Source organism: Pristiophorus japonicus, chromosome 21 (assembly GCF_044704955.1).
Source record: "Pristiophorus japonicus isolate sPriJap1 chromosome 21, sPriJap1.hap1, whole genome shotgun sequence".
Classification (NCBI taxonomy): Eukaryota; Metazoa; Chordata; class Chondrichthyes; family Pristiophoridae; genus Pristiophorus; species Pristiophorus japonicus.
The window spans coordinates 20,255,854-20,277,788 of NC_091997.1; the positions used below are offsets into that span (position 1 = coordinate 20,255,854).

Here is a 21,935-nt window from a genome sequence, read left to right on the forward strand (position 1 = left end):
ATGAGATCTTGGAGACAGGTGAATGAACTGAGCATCCTGGTTGATCATTAATGGTTACTTCCCTTAAGTGAGATTTCCTTAGTGATTGTTTACATTATTTCAGGTGCTTCTTTGCCCAGCCAAATCAATTGAACTGAAAATGAGACAGTTTCTACAACAGTCGGCTGACTCGCGACATCAGTTTTAAGACCGTGTGGTAAGTGGAAAATCTACCCAATACTTTATACAGGCTTGAGCATTCATTTATCTTACTGCCCTGTTCTTCCAAAAGGATGACATTGAATTCTTCTCTTTGTTTGTTGGCATCCAAAGGGTACTTGTATGAAAAGGTTATTGTGCCCCAAACAGCAAGTGGAGTCAAAAAGAAATGGAGTCCTGATTGCATTGAAATTCCAATCACCACAACCTCACATCCCTCCCAGAGCATCATGCTTGTACAACCAGCTTTCCATAGCCACCAATTCCATCCCCCTCCCCGGACACAGTCTCAGGCTTAACCAGACTGTTGGGCAACCTTGCCGTCCTGTTTTACTCTGAGCTGAGTTTCCACCTCGATATTTTCGTCATCACCAAAACCGCCTAGTTCCACCTCCGTAATATCGCCAGTGTCCACCCCTGCCTCAATTCATTTGCTGCTGAAACCCTCATCCCATGTCTCCATTACCTCCAGACGCGACCATTTCAATTCATACTGAAAACAAGTTACTGACCCTGAAACAACAGTACCACAAGGTATCACAAGCCATTTTTCTTGTCTCTGTTCACCCCTCCCCCCACGCCACCACCTCCCCCACACTTACAGTATTGGCTCACTGGTCCAAGGGGTCCGTGTAACTGTTTCCATCGTAAGTGCTATTCATTGGTTTTAACTGCTGATATTAGTCCATGGGAACAAGGTGACAGGAAAATCTCATTTATTGTTGGGCAGCTGCTAATTTATCCCTGGTAACCATGTTACCATGTTACCGTAACAACAGACGGCATCACAATGACAAGTGATATCAGTGAGCAGCTTCAACAGATTTGAGGATCCCTTCAAAAAGATATTACCAAGCTCAGAACGGGAATATAAATTGGAAAGGGAGCGGTACACATTTTCTTCCCGTATTTATTATAAAATTTTAGTCACGGTATGTGTAGTCGTTGTGGAGTAATAGAATAGAAGGAACTATATAGTGCAATATAAATAATAAATAAACCTTAAAAAAAAGGTCCATCAGCAAAACCACAGGTGATCCACCAGTGATTTAAAAACAGTAAAAATACAATGTTTCCATTTTTATAACAGGGCATGGTTGTATTGAGACAACCAGCTCTCAATTCGCACCCACACAATGGGATTGTGAGGAGTTAGTGTGGGCTAAACTCTCACATAATAATACCGTCTCAGAGAATTAAATGTATCTGTTCAACATCACAAAGTTAGATGAGAATACACATTCAACAGAGCAACATGACTCCAGGGGCTTTGAGGAATGGTCAGTCTCAAATGCAAGACTCAACTCTTTATTTGATCATTTCTGGTCATTCATTAATCCTGGCAATTTCCAAATTATTCAGGTCTTCAGACAAAGCATAAAGCATAAGAAAACGAACAATAAGCCCAAATCCCAACTATCAACGTGTTTTATCTATCCGTAAATACTTCTTTTTTTAAGATCATTCATAAATAAATATCTTGGATAGATTTTATGCAAGGAGAAATGAAAAGAGGGATGGAAGGTAATGGGAACAGCAGGGGGGGAAACGCACAGGCATTAAAGCAACAGAAAAGTAAAGTGAGAGAAAACAGTAAGTTACTAAAATGTAATTTTGTGGCAATTTTTCCCCAGGATGCACATGAGCAAAAACAAACCAAGAAGATACAGGAGCAATTTGACTGCTTTCATACACTTTATATATTAGCCATTATGTTTATACAGCTTGAACCTTCCTTATCCGGAACTCTCGGGACCTGGCCTGTTCTGGATAAGGGATTTTTCCGGACGAAGGGTGGTCACGTTAAATTGGATGGTACAGGTACTGAGCAAGGGGATGTCGGGGCTGGCTGGCTTAGGGCTGGGAGTGCGGCAGAGAGATCATGTGGCGGTCGGGGGGGGAGGGGGGGGCGGTGGATAGCGGGGTCAGGCCAGCAATTGTGGGAGGTGGCAGCGAGGAAGGACTTCAATTTGTTCATGTCGGAGTTCTGCGCATGCACCACCCGGTGGCCGGGAATGGTTCTGGAGGATGGATGGTTCTGGATAAGGGAATTCTGGATAAGGGAGGTTCAACTTGTACACAGAAAAATATACATCCAGAAGATGAAGGGAAAAAGCCTAAATCAGGATATAGAAACAGCTATTGTGATATTGCTATTTTACTCTGACAGTTCATTACATAGAAATCACATGATCTTCAGCAACTGACCTTAATCTCACTTCCAAAGGAAAGCAGTCTCCAAAACTCCCTTAAGAACATATGAACATAAGAATTAGGAACAGGAGTAGGCATCTAGCCCCTCGAGCCTGCTCCGCCATTCAACAAGATCATGGCTGATCTGGCCGTGGACTCAGCTCCACTTACCCGTCCACTCCCCATAACCCTTAATTCCCTTATTGGTTAAAAATCTATCGATCTGTGATTTGAATACATTCAATGAGCTAGCCTCAACTGCTTCCTTGGGCAGAGAATTCCACAGATTCACAGCTCTCTGGGAGAAGAAATTCCTTCTCAACTCGGTTTTAAATTGGCTCCCCTGTATTTTGAGGCTGTGCCCCCTAGTTCTAGTCTCCCCGACCAGTGGAAACAACCTCTCTGCCTCTATCTTGTCTATCCCTTTCATTATTTTAAATGTTTCTATAAGATCACCCCTCATCCTTCTGAACTCCAACGAGTAAAGACCCAGTCTACTAAATCTGTCATCATAAGGTAACCCCCTCATCTCCGGAATCAGCCTAGTGAATCGTCTCTGTACCCCCTCCAAAGCTCGTATATCCTTCCTTAAGTAAGGTAACCAAAACTGCACACAGTACTCCAGGTGTGACCTCACCAATACCCTGTACAGTTGCAGCAGGACCTCCCTGCTTTTGTACTCCATCCTTCTCGCAATGAAGGCCAACATTCCATTCGCCTTCCTGATTACCTATTGCACCTGCAAATTAACTTTTTGGGATTCATGCACAAGGACCCCCAGGTCCCTCTGCACCACAGCATGTTGTAATTTCTCCCCATTCAAATAATATTCCCTTTTACTGTTTTTTCTTCCAAGGTGAAAGAGTTTCATGCACAAGGACCCCCAGGTCCCTCTGCACCACAGCATGTTGTAATTTCTCCCCATTCAAATAATATTCCCTTTTACTGTTTTTTCTTCCAAGGTGGATGACCTCACATTTTCCGACATTGGATTCCATCTGCCAAACCTTAGCCCATTCGCTTAACCTATCTAAATCTCTTTGCAGCCTCTCGGTGTCCTCTACACAACCCATTTTACCACGAGTCTTTGTGTCATCTGCAAATTTTGTTACACTACACTCTGTCCCCTCTTCCAGGTCATCTATGTATATTGTAAACAGTTGTGGTCCCAGCACCGATCCCTGTGGCACACCACTAATCACCGATTTCCAACCCGAAAAGGACGCATTTATCCCGACTCTCTGCTTTCTGTTGGCCAGTCAATTCTCGATCCATGCTAATACATTTCCTCTGACTCCGCGTACCTTTATCTTCTGCAGTAACCTTTTGTATGGCACCTTATCGAATGCCTTTTGGAAAGCTAAATACACTACATCCATCGGTACACCTCTATCCACCATGCTCGTTATATCCTCAAAGAATTCCAATAAATTAGTTAAATATGATTTCCCCTTCATGAATCCATGTTGCGTCTGCTTGATTGCACTATTCCTATCTCGATGTCCCGCTATTTCTTCCTTAATGATAGCTTCAAGCATTTTCCCCACTACAGATGTTAAACTAACCGGCCTATAGTTACCTGCCTTTTGTCTGCCCCCTTTTTTAAACATTAGCTGCTTTCCAATCCGCTGGTACCTCCCCAGAGTCCAGAGAATTTTGGTAGATTATAACGAATGCATCTGCTATAACTTTCACCATCTCTTTTAATACCCTGGGATGCATTTCATCAGGACCAGGGGACTTGTCTACCTTGAGTCCCATTAGCCTGTCCAGCACTACTCCCCTAGTGATAGTGATTGTCTCAAGGTCCTCCCTTCCCACATTCCTGTGACCAGCAATTTTTGGCATGGTTTTTGTGTCTTCCACTGTGAAGACCGAAGCAAAATAATTGTTTAAGGTCTTAGCCATTTCCACATTTCCCATTATTAAATCCCCCTTTTCATCTTCTAAGTGACCAACATTTACTTTAGTCACTCTTTTCCGTTTTAAATATCGGTAAAAGCTTTTACTATCTGTTTTTATGTTTTGTGCAAGTTTACTTTCATAATCTATCTTTCCTTTCTTTATTGCTTTCTTAGTCATTCTTTGCTGTCGTTTAAAATTTTCCCAATCTTCTAGTTTCCCACTAACCTTGGCCACCTTATACGCATTGGTTTTTAATTTGATACTCTCCTTTATTTCCTGGTTATCCACGGCAGGTTATTCCTTCTCTTACCGCCTTTCTTTTTCACTGGAATATATTTTTGTTGAGCACTATGAAAGAGCTCCTTAAAAGTCCTCCACTGTTCCTCAATTATGCCACCGTTTAGTCTGTGTTTCCAGTCTACTTTAGCCAACTCTGCCCTCATCCCACTGTAGTCCCCTTTGTTTAAGCATAGTACGCTCGTTTGAGACATTACTTCCTCACCCTCAATCTGTATTACAAATTCAACCACACTGTGATCACTCATTCCGAGAGGATCTTTTACTCAGAGATCGTTTATTATTCCTGTCTCATTACACAGGACCATATCTAAGATAGCTTGCTCCCTTGTAGGTTCTGTAACATACTGATCTAAGAAACAATTCCGTATGCATTCTATGAATTCCTCCTCAAGGCTACCCCGTGCGATTTGATTTGACCAATCGATATGTAGGTTAAAATCCCCCATGATTACTGCCGTTCCTTTTTCACATGCCTCCATTATTCCCTTGATTATTATCCGCCCCACCGTGAAGTTATTATTTGGGAGCCTATAAACTACGCCCACCAGTGACTTTTTCCCCTTACTATCACTAATCTCCACCCAAATTATTCAATATTTTGTTCATTAGAGCCAATATCATCTCGAACAACTGCCCTGATATCATCCTTTATTAACAGAGCTACCCCACCTCCTTTCCCTTCTTCTCTATCTTTCCGAATTGTCAGATACCCCTGTATGTTTAATTCCCAGTCTTGGCCACCCTGCAACCACGTTTCTGTAATGGCCACCAAATCATACCCATTTGTAATGATTTGTGCCGTCAACTCATTAACAGTTAGCAAATTATGCTGTGCCTGCTCCCAAGAGAGATGCTCAACTTCCTTGTCTATTTCTTACTATAAAACTGAAACACAATTTAAACATCTCACTCAGTGGCCGGAATTTTCATTACCAGGGCGGGCCAGGTGCGGACGGTTGGTGTGGCAGCTTGGAACCCTGTTCTCCTCTTCACCCTGCTCCACAGAACGACTTTCCCTTAATGCTGCCTTTTAAGGCAGGCCTGCGCATTACCCAGCCCCATTAAATAGTGCAGTTCTGAAGATGTCATCGATGACTCAATTCCAGACGGGATATTTAAAGCAGCCTTGGCCACATTGCATTTGAAGGTTCATCTAGGAGTGTGTAGACAGCACATATCACCATCTGGTTATTGCTGAGCAATGCACAGATGACTTTGCAGAGACACAGGTCTGCACCCAGGTTCTCAGATTGCTCCCTACATATTCTTGTGGAGGGAGTCAGAGCAGGCAGGGAGGTCCTCTTCCCTTCAGATAGGCGCAAGAGACCTCCCAAGGAGACGAAAAGAGCCTGGCTGCAAATTGCAGAGGAGGTCAACAGCAGGGGTGTGGTGAGGCAGACCTGGGTGCAGTGCTGCAAACACTTCCGATGATCTCATGAGATCAGGAAAAGTTGAGTGCTAAGCCACACTCAACTTCATCCTGCTTTGCTCATCATCACATCCCCATCACTCTGCCTTCCCAACCCTGCTCCTGCACATCATTACTCACACCAACATACCATCCCTCTCTCTCTCTCTACATATGCACATCCCCATCTGACTAACCACCCCTCACATTCACCCTCACCCTAATGCAATCATACCAAGTAACACCACACAAGGCGGCCACTTGCCACTTTGGCATTGGCACCCCACTCCCTCGCAGTCACCCTCTAAAGATGTAACCCACACATTCCTTACACTCATGCCATCACTCTCACTCAAACATTCCTTCCTTCCCTCCTTGCAGGAGAAGCGAGCCCACAATAAGGAGGGAGAGAACCGAAGGTGGCCCTCCACCATTCACCACATTGCTTCCACCAGAGGAGGTCGTCTGGAGGTCTCAGGAGTTGCAGAGCAGCTGACGCTAGGAGACGGAAAGAGGGGGGCATCTCAGCAACCTGGTGACAGAATTACATCTCATACAGCCACAAGGCAAACAGCATTCACTCATATGGTGACTGATGTCAGCAGCCAGTGAATGTTCATAGCATGCATAATGGTAACGTAACGTAGTCTTGACATTACATTTCTAAATCATCTCTTTACTCTCCCACAGATCCATCAAGAGAGCAGCTCCCCCACTCCCCCCAGACCCCCCCCCCCCTAACGACGTCCAGGAAGACAACTCCTCAGAGGAGCCTCCAGCCTCCGAGGGCGCACCGTCACCAGACCTAAGAGCAATCAGCATCCGTGCATACATGCACATCTCGGTGGGTCCGACACGAGATAGAGTAGTGTTGTTAACTGGTGTCTCACATGTCACAGGCGAGCAAGAGCAGATGGTGGCGACAGGGACAGCAGTGGAGACTCCTCGTCGAAGGGTGCAGGACACTCCCAGCTCTGCTCAGCTGTAAGCAGACGCTGAGCCTCGGGGGACATTGAGAAAGAGGCCGATCCTGGAGGAGCAGCAAGAAGTGCAGGAGGCTCTGACAGGTTTTGTGACCACAATGTCTGCAAATGTGCAAAGAATGGAGGAGTCCATCTCCAATATGAGCACCACCGTGTCGCAGGCAATAGCGAGTGTAGGCTCTTCCATGGACTGGATGGCCACCTGCATGGCACAGAAGTAGATGCACCAGGGTAAACCCGTGTGTGTTTAAAGAACTGTTTCTGTTAAGGTTCCGTTACTCTTTGTAGCATATAAAACAATTTATTTTCACCACTTTCCGGTCATGTCCATTTTTGTCTGCTACTTTGGAAGTGGTTCAGTGAGTTGGAGTGAATGGTGAGACATAACGTTACCACCAGCAAAGGTAGTCTGTGTGAACTGTAGGGATGCTTTTTGGTGTTGTTTGGGGGCGGACCTGGCACAGCATGTGGCAGCAATATGGTTGTAATACAGGAAGTTTTATAAATCTGGCCATGATGAGGCCACCCCTGGCCTCCTGGGCAGCAATGGGCTCGGTGCTGGTGGCATCTGGACCTCAGGTACCTCCTGCTCCTCCTCATCTTCCAGATGAAGCTTAAACTAGAGTTCAGAAGAATGAGAGGGGATCTCAATGAAATGTATAAAATTCTGATGGGGTTGGATAGACTGGATGCGGGATGGATGTTTCCCCAGGCTGGGAAGTCTAGAACAAGGGGCCACAGTCTCAAATTACGGGGTAGAAAATTTAGGACCGAGATGAGGAGAAATTTTTTCACTCAGAAGGTGGTGAACCTGTGGAATTCTCTACCACAGAAGGTTGTGGAGGCCCAGTCACTGAATATATTTAAGAGGGAGATAGATTTCTAGATACAAAAGGCATCAAGGGATATGGGGGTAAAGTGGGAATATGGTGTTGAGATAGAGGATCAGCCATGTTCATCTTGAATGGCGGTGAAGGCTCGAAGGGCCGAATGGCCTACTACTGCTCCTATTTTCTATGTTTCTATACTCCTCCTCCGAAGAGGCTGTGTGGTCTGCACCTTGCTCCTCAGGCAGTACTAATCCTCGCTACTGCGCGATGTTTGGCAGAGCGCAGCTGACCACAACGATTCTGGAGATCCTGGCTGGCGTGTACTGAAGGGCTCCTCCAGATCTTTCAATGCATAATCACCTTTTTATGGTTGCAGATGAGCTGCACATTGAGGGAGTGGAAGAGCCTTTGCGTTTCACAAGCACTCCTGGGTGATGATGGGGTGCCCTGATGGCCACATGTGTGCAGTCGATAAAGCCCTGCACCCATGGGAAGCCAGCCAGAGCAGCAAAGGCCAGCAAATGCTCAGAAACACTGGCTTCATCAGTGGCAAAGTTGACTTGAGTGATGCATCTGTGGGCGGCCGACTTTGAGATGCCGCAAATGTCTGCTGCAAATCCCTGGAAGGAGCTTGAGGCGAAGCGGTCGAGGGCGCTTGGTGAGCTTGACAGTCACTGGTGACCACCAGGTCCTCTGGGTTGCAGGTCTGGTTCCAGTAAGCTGCAAATGTCTGCGATGACCTGGCGCAATAGCCTGAGCCTCCTCTGGCACAGCTGCTCAGTCATGTTGAGGAAGCTCATCCTCTGCTTGTATACCCTGTGTTGGAGATATCGCCTCCGGCGTGGTGCAGCTCTACACTGATGCCCTCTGTCCTGTGGAGCATCAGGTCGTTGGGGAGAAGGTTGGTAGTATTATTGTTGCTGCTGCTGGTGTTGGGGCTTATCCTGGTCCGATTGTGAGGACCAAGGTGCGACAGTAAAAATGGCACCCATGCTGATGGCAGGTCAAGTAGAGATCAGAGGACCAATCTGTCAATGGTATCATAGGGAGTAGCAATAAGGTGAGAGTGGCTTCCGAATTTGCAGATAAGGCTTGCAAACTGTAGACATCTAAATCTGAGCTCGAAATGCCCTCAGCAAGAGCCTTTTTTTGAACGAGAAGAAATATATATTTAATAATTTAACATGAGTAACTATTCCCCCCCTCAATCATTTTTGTGATCAGCATCTGGATTACAGTTGATGAGGCTTTGAACGCTGGATAAGATAATTTCATTGGAGCTATTGCAGTCTTCTGGATTGTATGATGGAGATACTGTCAATACCCCAGCCACACACAGCACCTTGCGTTGACCCCCCTGCTCTGTAACAGGAATCCGATTTTTCTCTAGCCAAGATTTAAGACTGGATTTCCATTGTTCAAGCTCCTCGTTGCTGTAGACCCTGGCAGCTACAGGCATAAACAAGGCAGAGAGCCTCTCAGTCGTGTTGTTTTCCCCTTCATTGATCTGTTCCACTGTTTAGATCGCGTGGCCCATAATGGTCACGACAGACACCTTCCCTGCATCTATGAAGTTCACCAGAACAATGCTTTCCGATACGGGGTCGACAGTGAAGGCCCAGTCTTAGTATGCATTTTTTTCATCTGCAGTGACTTTCGCTTCTTTGTTCAGATATTTCTCCCATTCCAAAGGTTTTTTTGTATTCATTCATGTTCACTATATAATTGCTTTCCCAATCTGACTTGCGGTGAAGATGTGCAACATGGAGGGGTCTGTGTGCAGAGACACAGCGGCATCATTTCACCCGTACTGTCCTGAAATACACGTGGTCCGATACAACATCTGACCCAGCATTGGCATCGCGGGCCCTCAATCCGAGAGACCGCTTTTATTGCTGAGAAATGTAAAGGTGCCACTGCACTGCACTGCACTCACTTCCTCCTTTCCCTTAGGCACATGAGCAGGTGACAGGGTTTATTGTGCTTGCCATGTTCTGCGGCAATGACCTCGATCAATGGCCACTGAACTTCTGCCTCAGCTTGACAGGTGTGGTTCCTGATCTGTGTGATTCCTTGGGCATCCAGTGGGTCTGGTTCAAAGCACTGGTAAGGGTCTGACAACAAGATATTAACAAAGTAAATTCGGTCGCCCACCTCTGCCGTTCGGGTACGTGCTGCACTGGGAAACGGAACCGAATTAGAGGTGCGATGACGACGCGTTCACGACCCGCTCCCATTTTGTGCACATTTTACTCCCGACCCGCCTCCAATCCCACACGCACGGCAGCATGAAAATTCCGGCCAGTGAGTCAAGCAATCCTGCACCATTTTATCAATGGGAATAGAGTAAAGATATGATTGGTTAGTTGCAAGATTGACAGTGAGTGCAGCACAGCCAGTATGAACTAAATACATGTATCTGGGAAAGGATTACAATTGCTTGCAATCTATGCTTATCCTGGCTTTAGTGCATTATCCTAACCGCTGTACACTCATTTTGCCTTGTGCCAGAAAAGCTGTGTGTGCTAATCACGTACTTTGTACTTCAGTATTCCCCCGTTGCTCTGCATTTATGCTGTCAGTAATACAGCATATTAGAGTAGAGCACCGAGCCTGAATTCCTCTACATGACAAACCTGCAAGTATGAGGACATCCACTTTAGACCGAAGAAAGATAAATCAAAGTATTTTCTTAATGATGAGAAACTAGAAACTGTAGAGGAGCAGAGAGTTTTTGGGGCGGTCCAAATATATCATTTAAAGCTAATAGACAGGTACAAAAAGCAATAACAAGGCTCATGGAATGTTGGCCTTTATCTCAAGGGGCTAGAATACAAAGGGGAAGAGGTTATGCTCCAGTTGTATAGAGCCTTTGTCAGATGCCACTTTGAGTGCTGCACTCAGTACTCGGCACCACACCTCAGGAGCATATATTGGTCATGGAGGAACTGCAGAGCAGATTCACCGGAACGATACACGGGGCTTAGAGGGTTACATTATGAGGGCAAGTTGCATAAACGTGGCTTATATTCCCTTGAGTGCAGTAGAATGAGAGGTGATCTAATTGAGGAGTTTAAAATGTTCAATACAGTAGATGGAGAAAAACGATTTCCTTTGATGAGGAATCAAGAACAAGGGTACATGATCTTAAATTTAGAGCCAGACCATTTAGGAGGGAAATCAGGAAGCAGGTAGTCGAAATCTGAAATTCCCTCACCAAAATGCTGTGGATGCTGGGCCAATTGGAGCTTTCAAGACTGGGATCAATCGGGTTTGTTAGGCAAGGGTCAAGGGATGTAGAGCTAAGGTGGGTAAATAGAGTTGGCCCAAACATTATAATACCCAAAGATTCCTCCAAAATGAGGTTCAGCATTTGTTTGTTCATTATGATTACCTTACCTGAACAATAAAATTCAATTTCAGAGTGAGCGTTCTTCAATAATCAAAAAACAACATTAATTAACATGGAGTTGAGATTAGCCATGATCTAATTGGATGGCTCGAGGGGCTGAATGGCCTATTCCTGTTCCTATGGATGCAACACCCATCATCTGTAAAACCATTTCCATTATTGGTTTCAATTCTTGGTCTTTCTGCTAATGAATAACGTGTTCATTGGTGACGTGGCATTGAGCAATGACCCCGCTCCAACACGCTGTGATGCGGAATGGCGGGTGGGCATCTAAAGTTCCACACAACACGCTCTTGATCAAGCGCATCAAGCTGGGTCCAGGTTCTCCATTACAGGGGACAAGTGAAACCAATATGTTGAGGACAGATGGGTTATTCAAAGGGCCCTGCAGCCATTGATTAATGTCAGTTTCATTACACAGCAATTCGCACTCCCATGGTCATGAAGCTGCTAAGCCCCAAATGACAAATGTAACATCCAAAAACTCTGCTAAAATGAGGTTCAGCATTCATTTGATCATTATGATTACTTTATTTGAACAATAAAATTCAATTTCAGAGTGAGCGGTCTTCGTTAATCAAGGAAAAATATTAATTAACATGCAGAGATTGGCAACAGCACTTCTGCCTGCTAAGCATGTTGAACTCATTGTCTCAAATTGAAGCGTTCTCTGACTTTAACATTAATTTTTCTTTCTCTCTCCCCAGAATGTGGGATGTGCACCGAAAGTATCTCTTTGTTCAACCACTGAAGAACTATTTCTCGACACTTTACGACATTCTTCTCAGCCTAATTTCCTGTTTTTTTTTCCAACATCGCAAAATGTGACATCATCGAGAAGGATATTTTCCTCCCTTTGTTAGTTTTTGTGAAAAAGTAAACATACGCCCTAATTGAGAGAATACTGCATGTCTATTTTCACTATAAAAATATCCCTCGCTGGTGATAAAAGGCTTCCAAACATCTCCCCACAGTGATCAGTGACTGCGATCAACAAACACAGACACGGACACTTTGAAAGTTTTCTTTTTCCAGTGTGGGTGAAATAATAAGAATGAATCAATGCTGAGAATGAGACATTAGAAGAGTGTCTACACAATATATACAAGTTGTTTGGAGTTTGGAACTTGATATTAATTAACCTGCAGTGACTGGTTGACTTATTCCAATGGTGCTGCTGCATGCAGACAATCCTTCAAATAAATTGAGATACTCAATCCTCACTGCTGGAGAGAAATGATCTTTCAGGTAAATTCAGGTCTGGTGCTCTGCTCCCCATTCATTACAGCCACTGGTGCCCCATTCATTTGGTATTGCTCGCCTTGTCATTTAATGTCCTGCTTATTGTTTTCCTCTTTGGTCTCCACACTCACTAGAAGGGAAGAACTGCTCCTGTTGTCATGTGTAATAAAATTGTAAATATGTTCTTTAACGTCACAGGTTCAATCTCCTCTCCTGGGCTTCAGCGCACTGTCTAGGCTGACACCGTACTGCAGTACTGAGGGAGTGCTGTGGCTTTGGAGATGCTGGCTGGAATTTTAAGTGGGAGATGGGCTGGGAGCGGAGACGGGGCGGGCTCAGAAACGGTCGGGAAATCCTGGAGAACGCATTTAATGGAGAGACTGGCTGGCTGCGGGAAGGTAGGCCTGAGGTACTAGGCCACAGAGGGGAGGGAAGGGTTGAAAACATCGGGGGAGAGGGGGTGCCACAGTTTGATCAGGTGTGGGGAAAGGAGAAAGGAGAGAACATCGGGGGAAGTGTCTGATCGGGAGGGGAGGAAGAAAACATCGGGGAGGGCTTGAAGACCATCGGTAGGTGGGGTGGAGAGACCAGGAAAGTGATCGGAGGTTTCCTGTGGGTGGGGCAGGGGGAGGTGACCAATGGCCTGGGAGGGGTGGTCGGAGGCCTTGTGGGGGGTCTCCGATCACGGGGTTGGTTAGTCAGGGACACTGGATCAAGGAGTTAAGTGTAAAGCCACTTACCTCCTGAATCCAACAATCGAGTTCCCCGAGGCCTGCGAAACCCAACCAGCTACAGTTAAATTTGCAACGCTGGTTAAATCGGAGACACGCAAGGCTCATTCTAATATTTAAATTGGAGATCCGCCTACTGGGAGGGGGTTAACTGCCTGCCTCCCGTCCCGCCTCCGTTAAAACCGGAAGAGAGCGAGTTGGAGGCGGTTTCTGGCCGGGATGAGATTTTTTAACACTTTAATTTCGAAACCGACCCCGACCCCCCACCCCCCCACCCCCCCAACTCCCCAACTCCCGCTGTCTTTCAGCTGAAACCTTAAACTGGGACCCTGTGTGCCTCTTAAGGTGGACGTAAAAGATCCCATGGCATTACTGGATGAAAAGGAGGCAAGCTTTCCTGGTGCCCTGTCCAACATTTATCTCTCGAGCAACATTTCCAAAACCAGATTAAGTAGTTATTTATCTCAGTGCTATTTATTGGATCTTGCTGTGTGCCAATTGACTGCTATGTTTGCCTACGAAACAGTGATTATGGTCCCAAGTTTCCACATGATTTGCTCCTGATTTTTAGGAGCAACTGGTGGAGAACGGACTATCTTAGAAATCGCAATTCTCCACATTTAAGTTTTCTGCCGTTCTAGTCCGGTAGAACAGTTTCACTTTTGAACAGAATTTTTTTTCCAAAAGGGGGCGTGTCCGGCCACTGACGTCTGATTTGAAAGTTTCCACAGTGAAAACGTACTCCAAACTAACTTAGAATGGAGCAAGCGAAGATTTTTGTCGGCTTGAAAAAACCTTGTCTACACATTAAAAAATCAGGTGCAGGTTACAAATTAGGCGTCGGGAACGAGGTGGGGGGGAGGGGGGGAAGGGAAGTCATTAAATTCTACAATCAATCCTTAGTTATACTTATACAAATATTATACAAATAAATCCAACCTGAATAAAAATTTATAAGCAAAGAAAAGATTAAATAAACCATGCTCCTATCTGTGTGAAAGTGCTTCAGCCAGGCCTTTCAGGCAGCAGTTTGCCCATCGGGACCGACAGACGGCAGGGGGAGAAAGCTGGAAGAAGCCTCAGTGCTGATCATGGAAGGGCAATGTGGTTTTAATAAAAAATGTTAAAAATTGAACAGCTACAAAAAATTTGAATAGTCTCAAACAAGTGCATGTGTCCCGTTTATCAGTCTATCTTTAATTACAGAATGCACTCCCTCACACACAGAAATATCAAGAAAATTAAAATGCAAGCCTTTGCAAGGGTTCAATAAACAAATTTTCACTTTTTCTGCAGCACTTTTTAAAATGGCCAAGTGCCAATGTTTCCTTCACACGCGCACGCGCAGGGTTGCCAGCACCAAAAAAACTCAGTTAAATTGTACCCACCCCCTCCTACTTACAAAATCGGCGTGAGTGGCAGGCTCCGCCCCCTGTGCGCCGCGCCAAGCTGACATCGAGCTGCTAGGCGCTCGAGAATACCGCGTTTTTTTCAGGCGCCGTTTTCGGCGCGAAAAACGGGCGCCCAGCTCGGCGGGGCGCCTGTTTTGCCACATGTGGAAACTTGGGGCCACAGTTTCAAAAACAATTCATTGGCTATTGTAATGTATTTACTTCATGGGTTTTTTACTTAAGAATTCAGAGCAACACATTGCTATTATGAACTAGTTGGTTTATTAGCAAAGGTTTAACAATCAAACTACACAGTTTATCCACCAGGCTGACAACCACCTGCCTCATCGTGGATCCCCCGAACCCAACTGGCTGGGGTTTTATTGAGTCTTGTGAATATCACGTGGCTGGCTAATCCACTCCCAACCCAACAGCTCCACATCTCTTTTGGAGTAAACAATATTAAACATTAAATCATGCCCTCCCGATCTGGGGGACACTCCAAACATTTCCCAAGGCCCTTTTTTTTTGTATTTTTGTAGTTTTTTTTGTGTTTTTTTTGGGGCTGTAAAACCATAATTTACAAATGTCCCCTATAAAAGGGGAGGGGGCACTCAACAGCTCCACAAACTCACAGGTACATACATTCTGCTATGAAGGGCTTTGGGATGTCCAAGGCCTGAATGGTGCTACACAAATGCAAGTTAATTTCATTTCAACTGCATTCACAATGTCATGACACATATCAGCCAGTGTAATTCTTCACACTACCTGTGCTGCTAAGTTCACTGTTCACTGAATATTAGTATAATCAGCAGCTTAGATTTCTTGCATATTTGCTCATAATTATTTTTTTTAATGGGATGTACGCACCGTTAAACTGCTTCATAATCCTATATATATTACAGTATATAAAAGGAGATCCCTTCACACTTACTGGTGTCCTCAGTCACCTTGGTTACTTTAAAAAGAAAGGAAAGAAAGAACTTGCATTTTTTTTATATAGCACCTTTTACAACTGCAGGACCTCCCAAAGCACTTTACAGCCAATGAAGACGGTTGAAGTTCAGGCACTGTCATAATGTAGGAAACGTGGGAGCCAATTCGTGTACAGCAAGCTCCCACAAACCGCAGTTAGACAATGGCCAGGTAATCTGTATTTTTTGTGATGTTGAATGAGGGATAAATAGGACACCAGGGAAAACTCCCTTGCCCTTCTTAGAATAGTGCCAAGGGATCTTTTACTTGCACCCGAGAAGGCAGACGGGGCCTTGTTTTAATGTCTCATTGATGTAAATTAGAAACAGTAGTGCTCCCAACACTGAGCCCTGGGGCACCTCACCCAGTACTTTCCCAGACTCTATCCCTCTACCCAGTACCCATTGTATTAGTATAAGGCAGTCCCTCGTATCGAGGATGACCGGCCTCCACACCACAGGTGCTTCAATGAGGGACCTGACATTCTAGGTCCAGAACTACTTACTGAAGGGTGGAAGATGCCTGTGCATGTATTATGTTAACATGGGGTGGCCGTTACACACCAAACACCACACGAGCTTGATAGAGCTTGGTCTTAATCCAGTGGCGAGGGTTAACCAAGACGACTGGAGACCAAGCTCTGCTGCACGGACCTAATGCGCACACATGCTCCTACTAGCCATAGATTGCAGTGTGGGCTGGCCCATTGTGCTCTACAGTTCAGCCAGTTTTTAATCGATTCTCAAGTTTTTCCCTAAATCCCCACACTTAGTTAGTAATCTTTTCTGTGGAACTTTATCGAATGCTTTCTGGAAGTCCAAGTACAGTATTGTAGGTGTAATGTATGCATCTGTGAGTGTACTCAGAGATTTGTGAAGCTGTTGCATTGTGAGTGGCTTAGCCAGTCACGTGTTGTTTACAAGACTCAATAAAACCCCAGCCAGTTGAGTCGAGGTCATCCACGATGAGCAGTTGTGAGCCTGGTGGATGAACTGGTAATGTGTAGTGTGATTATTAAACCTTTGTTAATAAACCAACTAGTTCTTAACAGCAATGTGTTGCTATGAATTATTAAGTAAGAACCCATGAAGCAAATACATTACAGTCGGGTTTACCACAGTCAACTTGGGCTGTCATTTGCTCAGGAAATCAAACAGGTTGGTCAGGCAGTAGATTCATCATCTAAAGCCTTGTTGACTGCTGCTTACTAGGTTGTTGCAATACACATCTCCCTCCTAATCGACGCCATTATTTTATACGCAATTGGTTGATTCCATTATTTTATACATAACTGATGTAAAATTAATGGATCTGTTGCTGCCTGTTTCTGTCACCTTTATCAAATACGATGACTGCATTAGCAGGCATCCAATCCACTAGTACTTCCCATCGTCCAGAATCCTTCATAATGATTATCACTGCTAATATGTCCTTACTATACAGTATAAATGCACACGAGGCCCATACTTGAGAGAAGGTCACTCTGTGACCAGTAACGTTTATTAGCCAGCACTGAAGTGATGAAGGTGGGTGGAGCTTCCCCTTTTATACCTGAAAGTCCAGGTTAGGAGTGTCTTCCACACGTTCACCACCTAGTGGTCAATGTTCTCACGGTGTACAACTTAGGTCAGTTTATACATGGGTGACAATACTGGTTGAATACATGACATCATCTCCCCCCCAAAGTCTTATTGGGATCACAGGTTAAGTCTCTCTGGTGGTTTATGCTCCCTTGCAGAGCGCCTGAGTTGGGGCTCCGGTTGTTGAGCGCTGGCCTGAGTGTCTGCTGTTTGCAGTGCCTCAGGCCTGTCCGGACTGCCCACAGTGACTGGGCTCTCCTCCGCTTGGTTCCGGTGTTCGGTCACCTGTGGAGGAGTGAACTCGACATCGTGTTCTTCCTCTGCTTCTTCTATGGGGTTGCTGAACCTCCTTTTTGTTTGATCCACGTGTTTGGGGCAGATTTGTCCATTGGTAAGTTTAACTATCAGAATTCTATTACCCTCTTTGGCAATCACAGTGCCTACGAGCCATTTGGGCCCTGCAGCGTAGTTGAGGACAAAGACAGGGTCATTGACATCAATACATCGCGCCCTCGCATTCCCGTCATGGTAGTCACATTGTGACCGATGCCTGCTCTCAACAATTTCTTTCATGGTGGGGTGTATAAGGGATAGCCGGGTTTTGAGCGTCCTTTTCATTAGCAGCTCTGCGGGTGGGACCCCTGTGAGCGAGTGTGGTCGGGATCTATTGGCCAACAGGAGGCGTGATAAGCGGCTTTGTCGGGAACCCCCTTGGATTCTGAGCATCCCCTGTTTTATTATCTGCACTGCTCATTCGGCCTGGCCGTTTGAGGCCGGCTTGAACAGTGCCGTTCTGACATGGTTGATGCCATTTCCTGCCATGAAGTCCTGGAATTCAGTGCTTGTCAAGCACGGGCCATTGTCACTGACCAAGACGTCCAGTAGACCATGGGCGGCGAACATTGCCCGTAGACTTTCTACCGTGGCAGAGGATGTGCTTGAATTGAGAATGTCACACTCGATCCATTTGGAATAGGCGTCTACTACAACCAAAAACATTTTTCCCATGAAAGGACCTGCGTAGTCCACATGGATGCGTGACCATGGCTTGGCGGGCCAGGACCAGGGGCTAAGGGGGGTTTCCCTGGGCGCATTGCCCAGCTGGGCACACGTGTTGCACCTGCGAACACAAAGTTCCAGGTCTGCATCTATCCCTGGTCACCAAACGTGTGACATGGCAATTGTCTTCATCATCATGACAATGCCCGGGTGCTCATTGTGGAATTCTCTGATGAACATCTCTCTGCCCATCTGGGGCATGACTGCTCGGTTTCCCCATTGTAGGCAATCGGCCTGAATCGAGAGTTCATCCTTGTGCCTGTGAAATGGTTTGAATTCCTCAGGGCATGCCCCGAACATGGCTGTTCAGTCCCCATTCAGGACACATTTCTTAACGAAAGACAGTAGCGGGTCTCTATTTGTCCAGACTTTGATCTGACGGGCTGTCACAGGTGAGCCTTCGCTTTCGAAAGCTTCAACAGCCATGACCATCTCAGTGCAGTTTTCAGTGCCCGGTCTGTGCCGAATTGTATAGTCATAGGCAGTTAACATGAGTGCCCACCTCTGTATGCGGGCCGATGCATTTGCATTTATGGCCTTGTTGTCGACCAAAAGGGACGTTAGGGGTTTGTGATCTCTCTCCAGCTCAAATTTCCTGTCAAACAGGTACTGGTGCATTCTTTTTACAGCATATACACATGCGAGCGCCTCCTTTTTGACCATCCCGTAGCCCCTTTCTGCCTGGGACAGACTTCTGGAGGCATAAGCTACCGGCTGTAACTGACCCTTGCCATTAACATGCTGCAACACACACCCGACCCCATAGGACGACGCGTCGCACGTTAAAACAAGTTTCTTACATGGGTCATATAGCGTTAACAGATTGTTGGAGCACAACAAATTTCATGCTCGATCAAATGCCCTTTCCTGGCTGTCCCCCCAGGCCCATTCGCGACCTTTGTGTAGAAGCACATGTAGCGGCTCTAACAACGTGCTCAATTTGGGAAGAAAGTTACCAAAATAGTTCAGGAGCCCCAGGAACGAACGCAGCTCCGTCGTGTTATGGGGTCTGGGTGCTCGCTGGATCGCTTCTGTTTTGGACGCAGTAGGTCTGATCCCGTCTGCTGCTACCCTCATCCCCAGGAATTCTACCTCTGGAGCTAGGAAGACACACTTAGCCTTTTTCAGTTGCAGACCTACTCAGTCCAGTCTGCCTAGCACCTCCTCCAGGTTGTGGAGGTGTTCTTCAGTGTCACAACCTGTGATGAAGATGTCGTCTTGAAAAACCACTGTCCTTGGAATCGACTTGAGGAGGCTTTCCATATTTCGTTGAAAGATCGCGACGGCTGAGCGAATCCCAAACGGACATCCGCTGTACTCAAACAACCCCTTGTGTGTCGTGATGGTGGTCAGCTTCTTCGACTCACTTGCCAGCTCCTGGGTCATGTAAGCTGAGGTCAGGTCCAATTTTGAAAAGAGTTTGCCACCAGATAGCGTCGCAAAGAGGTCCTCCACTCTCGGTAGTGGGTACTGGTCTTGGAGTGACACCCAATTGATGGTGGCCTTGTAATCACCACATATCCTGACCGACCCATCCGCCTTGAGCACCGGCACAATCGGGCTCGCCCAGTCACTGAATTCGGCTGGCGAGATGATGCCTTCCCTCAGCAGGCGGTCCAATTCGCCTTCTATCTTTTCCCGCATCACGTACGGCACCGCTCTGGCCTTGTGGTGTACTGGCCTGGCGTCTGGGTTTATGTGAATTATTATCTTGGCCCCCATGAAAGTGCCAATGCCGGGTTGAAATAGTGAGTCAAATTTGTCCAGGACCTGTGAGCATGATATTCGTTCCACGGAAGAAATTGCATTGACATCGCCCCATTTCCAGTTCATGACAGCCAGCCAACTCCTCCCCAGCAGTGCGGGACCGTCCCCCGGGACAATCCAGAGTGGCAACCTGTTTTCCGAATCTTTGTGGGTCACGACTACCGTGGCGCTGCCTAGCACCGGAATGATCTCCTTTGTATATGTCCGTAGCTGTGTGTCAATTGGCAATAATTTTGGCCTCCTGACCTTGGACGCCCACAACTTGTCGAACTGCTTGATACTCATCAGGGACTGGCTGGCCCCCGTGTCTAGCTCCATTAATACTGGGATGCCATTGAGGAGCACTTTCATCATTATTGATGGTGTCCTGGTGTATGAACTGTATTTGTGCTCCACATGAACTTGCTGAACTTCAGCTTCCAGCGATTTCCCCCAGTTGGCCTCGTAGGGCTTACATCGTCCCCATCCTCCTCGTACATCAACCTGGCTGCAGGCTTCCTGCACATACACGCCAAGTGACCGCTGATGTTGCAGTTTCTGCAGGTATATTTCTGATATCTGCATGCTGCTCGCTGTGTGTTTGCCGCCACACCTCCAACATGAGCCGTTGTTGGAAACAAAAGGTCCATTACCAGTCGATCGTCACTGACTGTCTCTGTAACTGTCGTTAAGCGCATCATTAACAGGTGTTGATGGCCCCATTACTGGCCGCATTAACCATTGTCTCTGTTGAATTCCCCCTTTGGGTTCGACTACATGCTCGGGCATGTCTGACTGCCCCTTTCTGCCTGGAGAACTGTGTGCCGCGTTAACAATGTTGACTCCCTGTCCATTTGCTGCATTTAAACCAAGATTTTTGTCAAACATTATTCTGGTCTCTTCCTCCCCTGAGATAAACGTCTGGGCCATCAAAGCCACCGTTTCCAGGGTCAAGTCTTTGGTCTCCTGAAAACCCCAGCGTGCCCGATGCCCTTAATAAAAAAGTCTCGCAGCATCTCTGCTCTGCATGCATCTGGGAATTAACATAGGCTCGCCAGTCGCCGGAGGTCTGCCACGAAGTCTGGAACGCTTTGCCCTTCTCGCCGCCAGTGCGTGTAAAACCGTTGTCTCGCCATGTGCATGCTGCTAGCCGGTTTAAAGTGTTCCCTGATCAACATACTGAGCTCTTCAAAAGTCTTGTCCGCCGGCTTCTCTGGCAGTAGAAGGTCTTTCATCAGGGAGTACGTCCTGGATCCACAAACTGTCAGATGAGCCCTGCGTTTGTCGGCCGAATCCTGTCCCAGCCATTCCTTAGTGACGAAACTTTGCTGTAGTCTCTCAATAAAATCGTCCCAATCCTCACCAACACAGTACCTCTCACCTGTGCTGCTAGTGGCCATGCTCACATGGTTTAAATCCCAGTTTCTCGTCGCCAATAATATGTCCTTACTATACAGTATAAATGCACACGAGAGGAGGTCACTCTGTGACCAGTAACCTTTATTAGCCAGCACTGAAGTGATGAAGGTGGGTGGAGCTTCCCCTTTTATACCTGAAAGTCCAGGTTAGGAGTGTCTCCCACAAGTTCACCACCTAGTGGTCAATGTTCTCACGGTGTACAACTTAGGTCAGTTTATACATGGGTTACAATGACAGTTGAATACATGACAACTGTCTCATAAATCGCCTTGCTAGTTACTCTCAACACTCTCGGACATATACCACCTAACCCTGGGGATCTATTTGTTTTCAATCATTTTTATTAAGCTTGTCTCGGTTCTCTTTCTCATTTATATTAGGTCTTGAATTATGCCTGGTGCTCTTTTGTTGAGAAGGCATGTTGTTTGTGTCTTCCCTGTGAATACTTTGAGGAAGTAATAATTTTAAGTATTTATGACCTTGCACGCTCATCGTCAGTTTCAAGCCCATTTGTATTTTTTTGTTAAGTGTTCTCGCCTCTTCTCAACAACAACAACTTG

General features: G+C 46.1%; 1 protein-coding gene and 1 pseudogene across 1 annotated transcript in view; both read right to left on the reverse strand.

Moving 5' to 3' along the window:
* The window catches only part of asic2 (acid-sensing (proton-gated) ion channel 2), a 515,434-nt gene that overhangs the window by 398,109 nt on the left and 95,390 nt on the right, over positions 1 to 21,935 (reverse strand). The window lies entirely within an intron of this gene.
* On the reverse strand, positions 9,022 to 9,525 carry LOC139233854 (gem-associated protein 6 pseudogene; annotated as a pseudogene).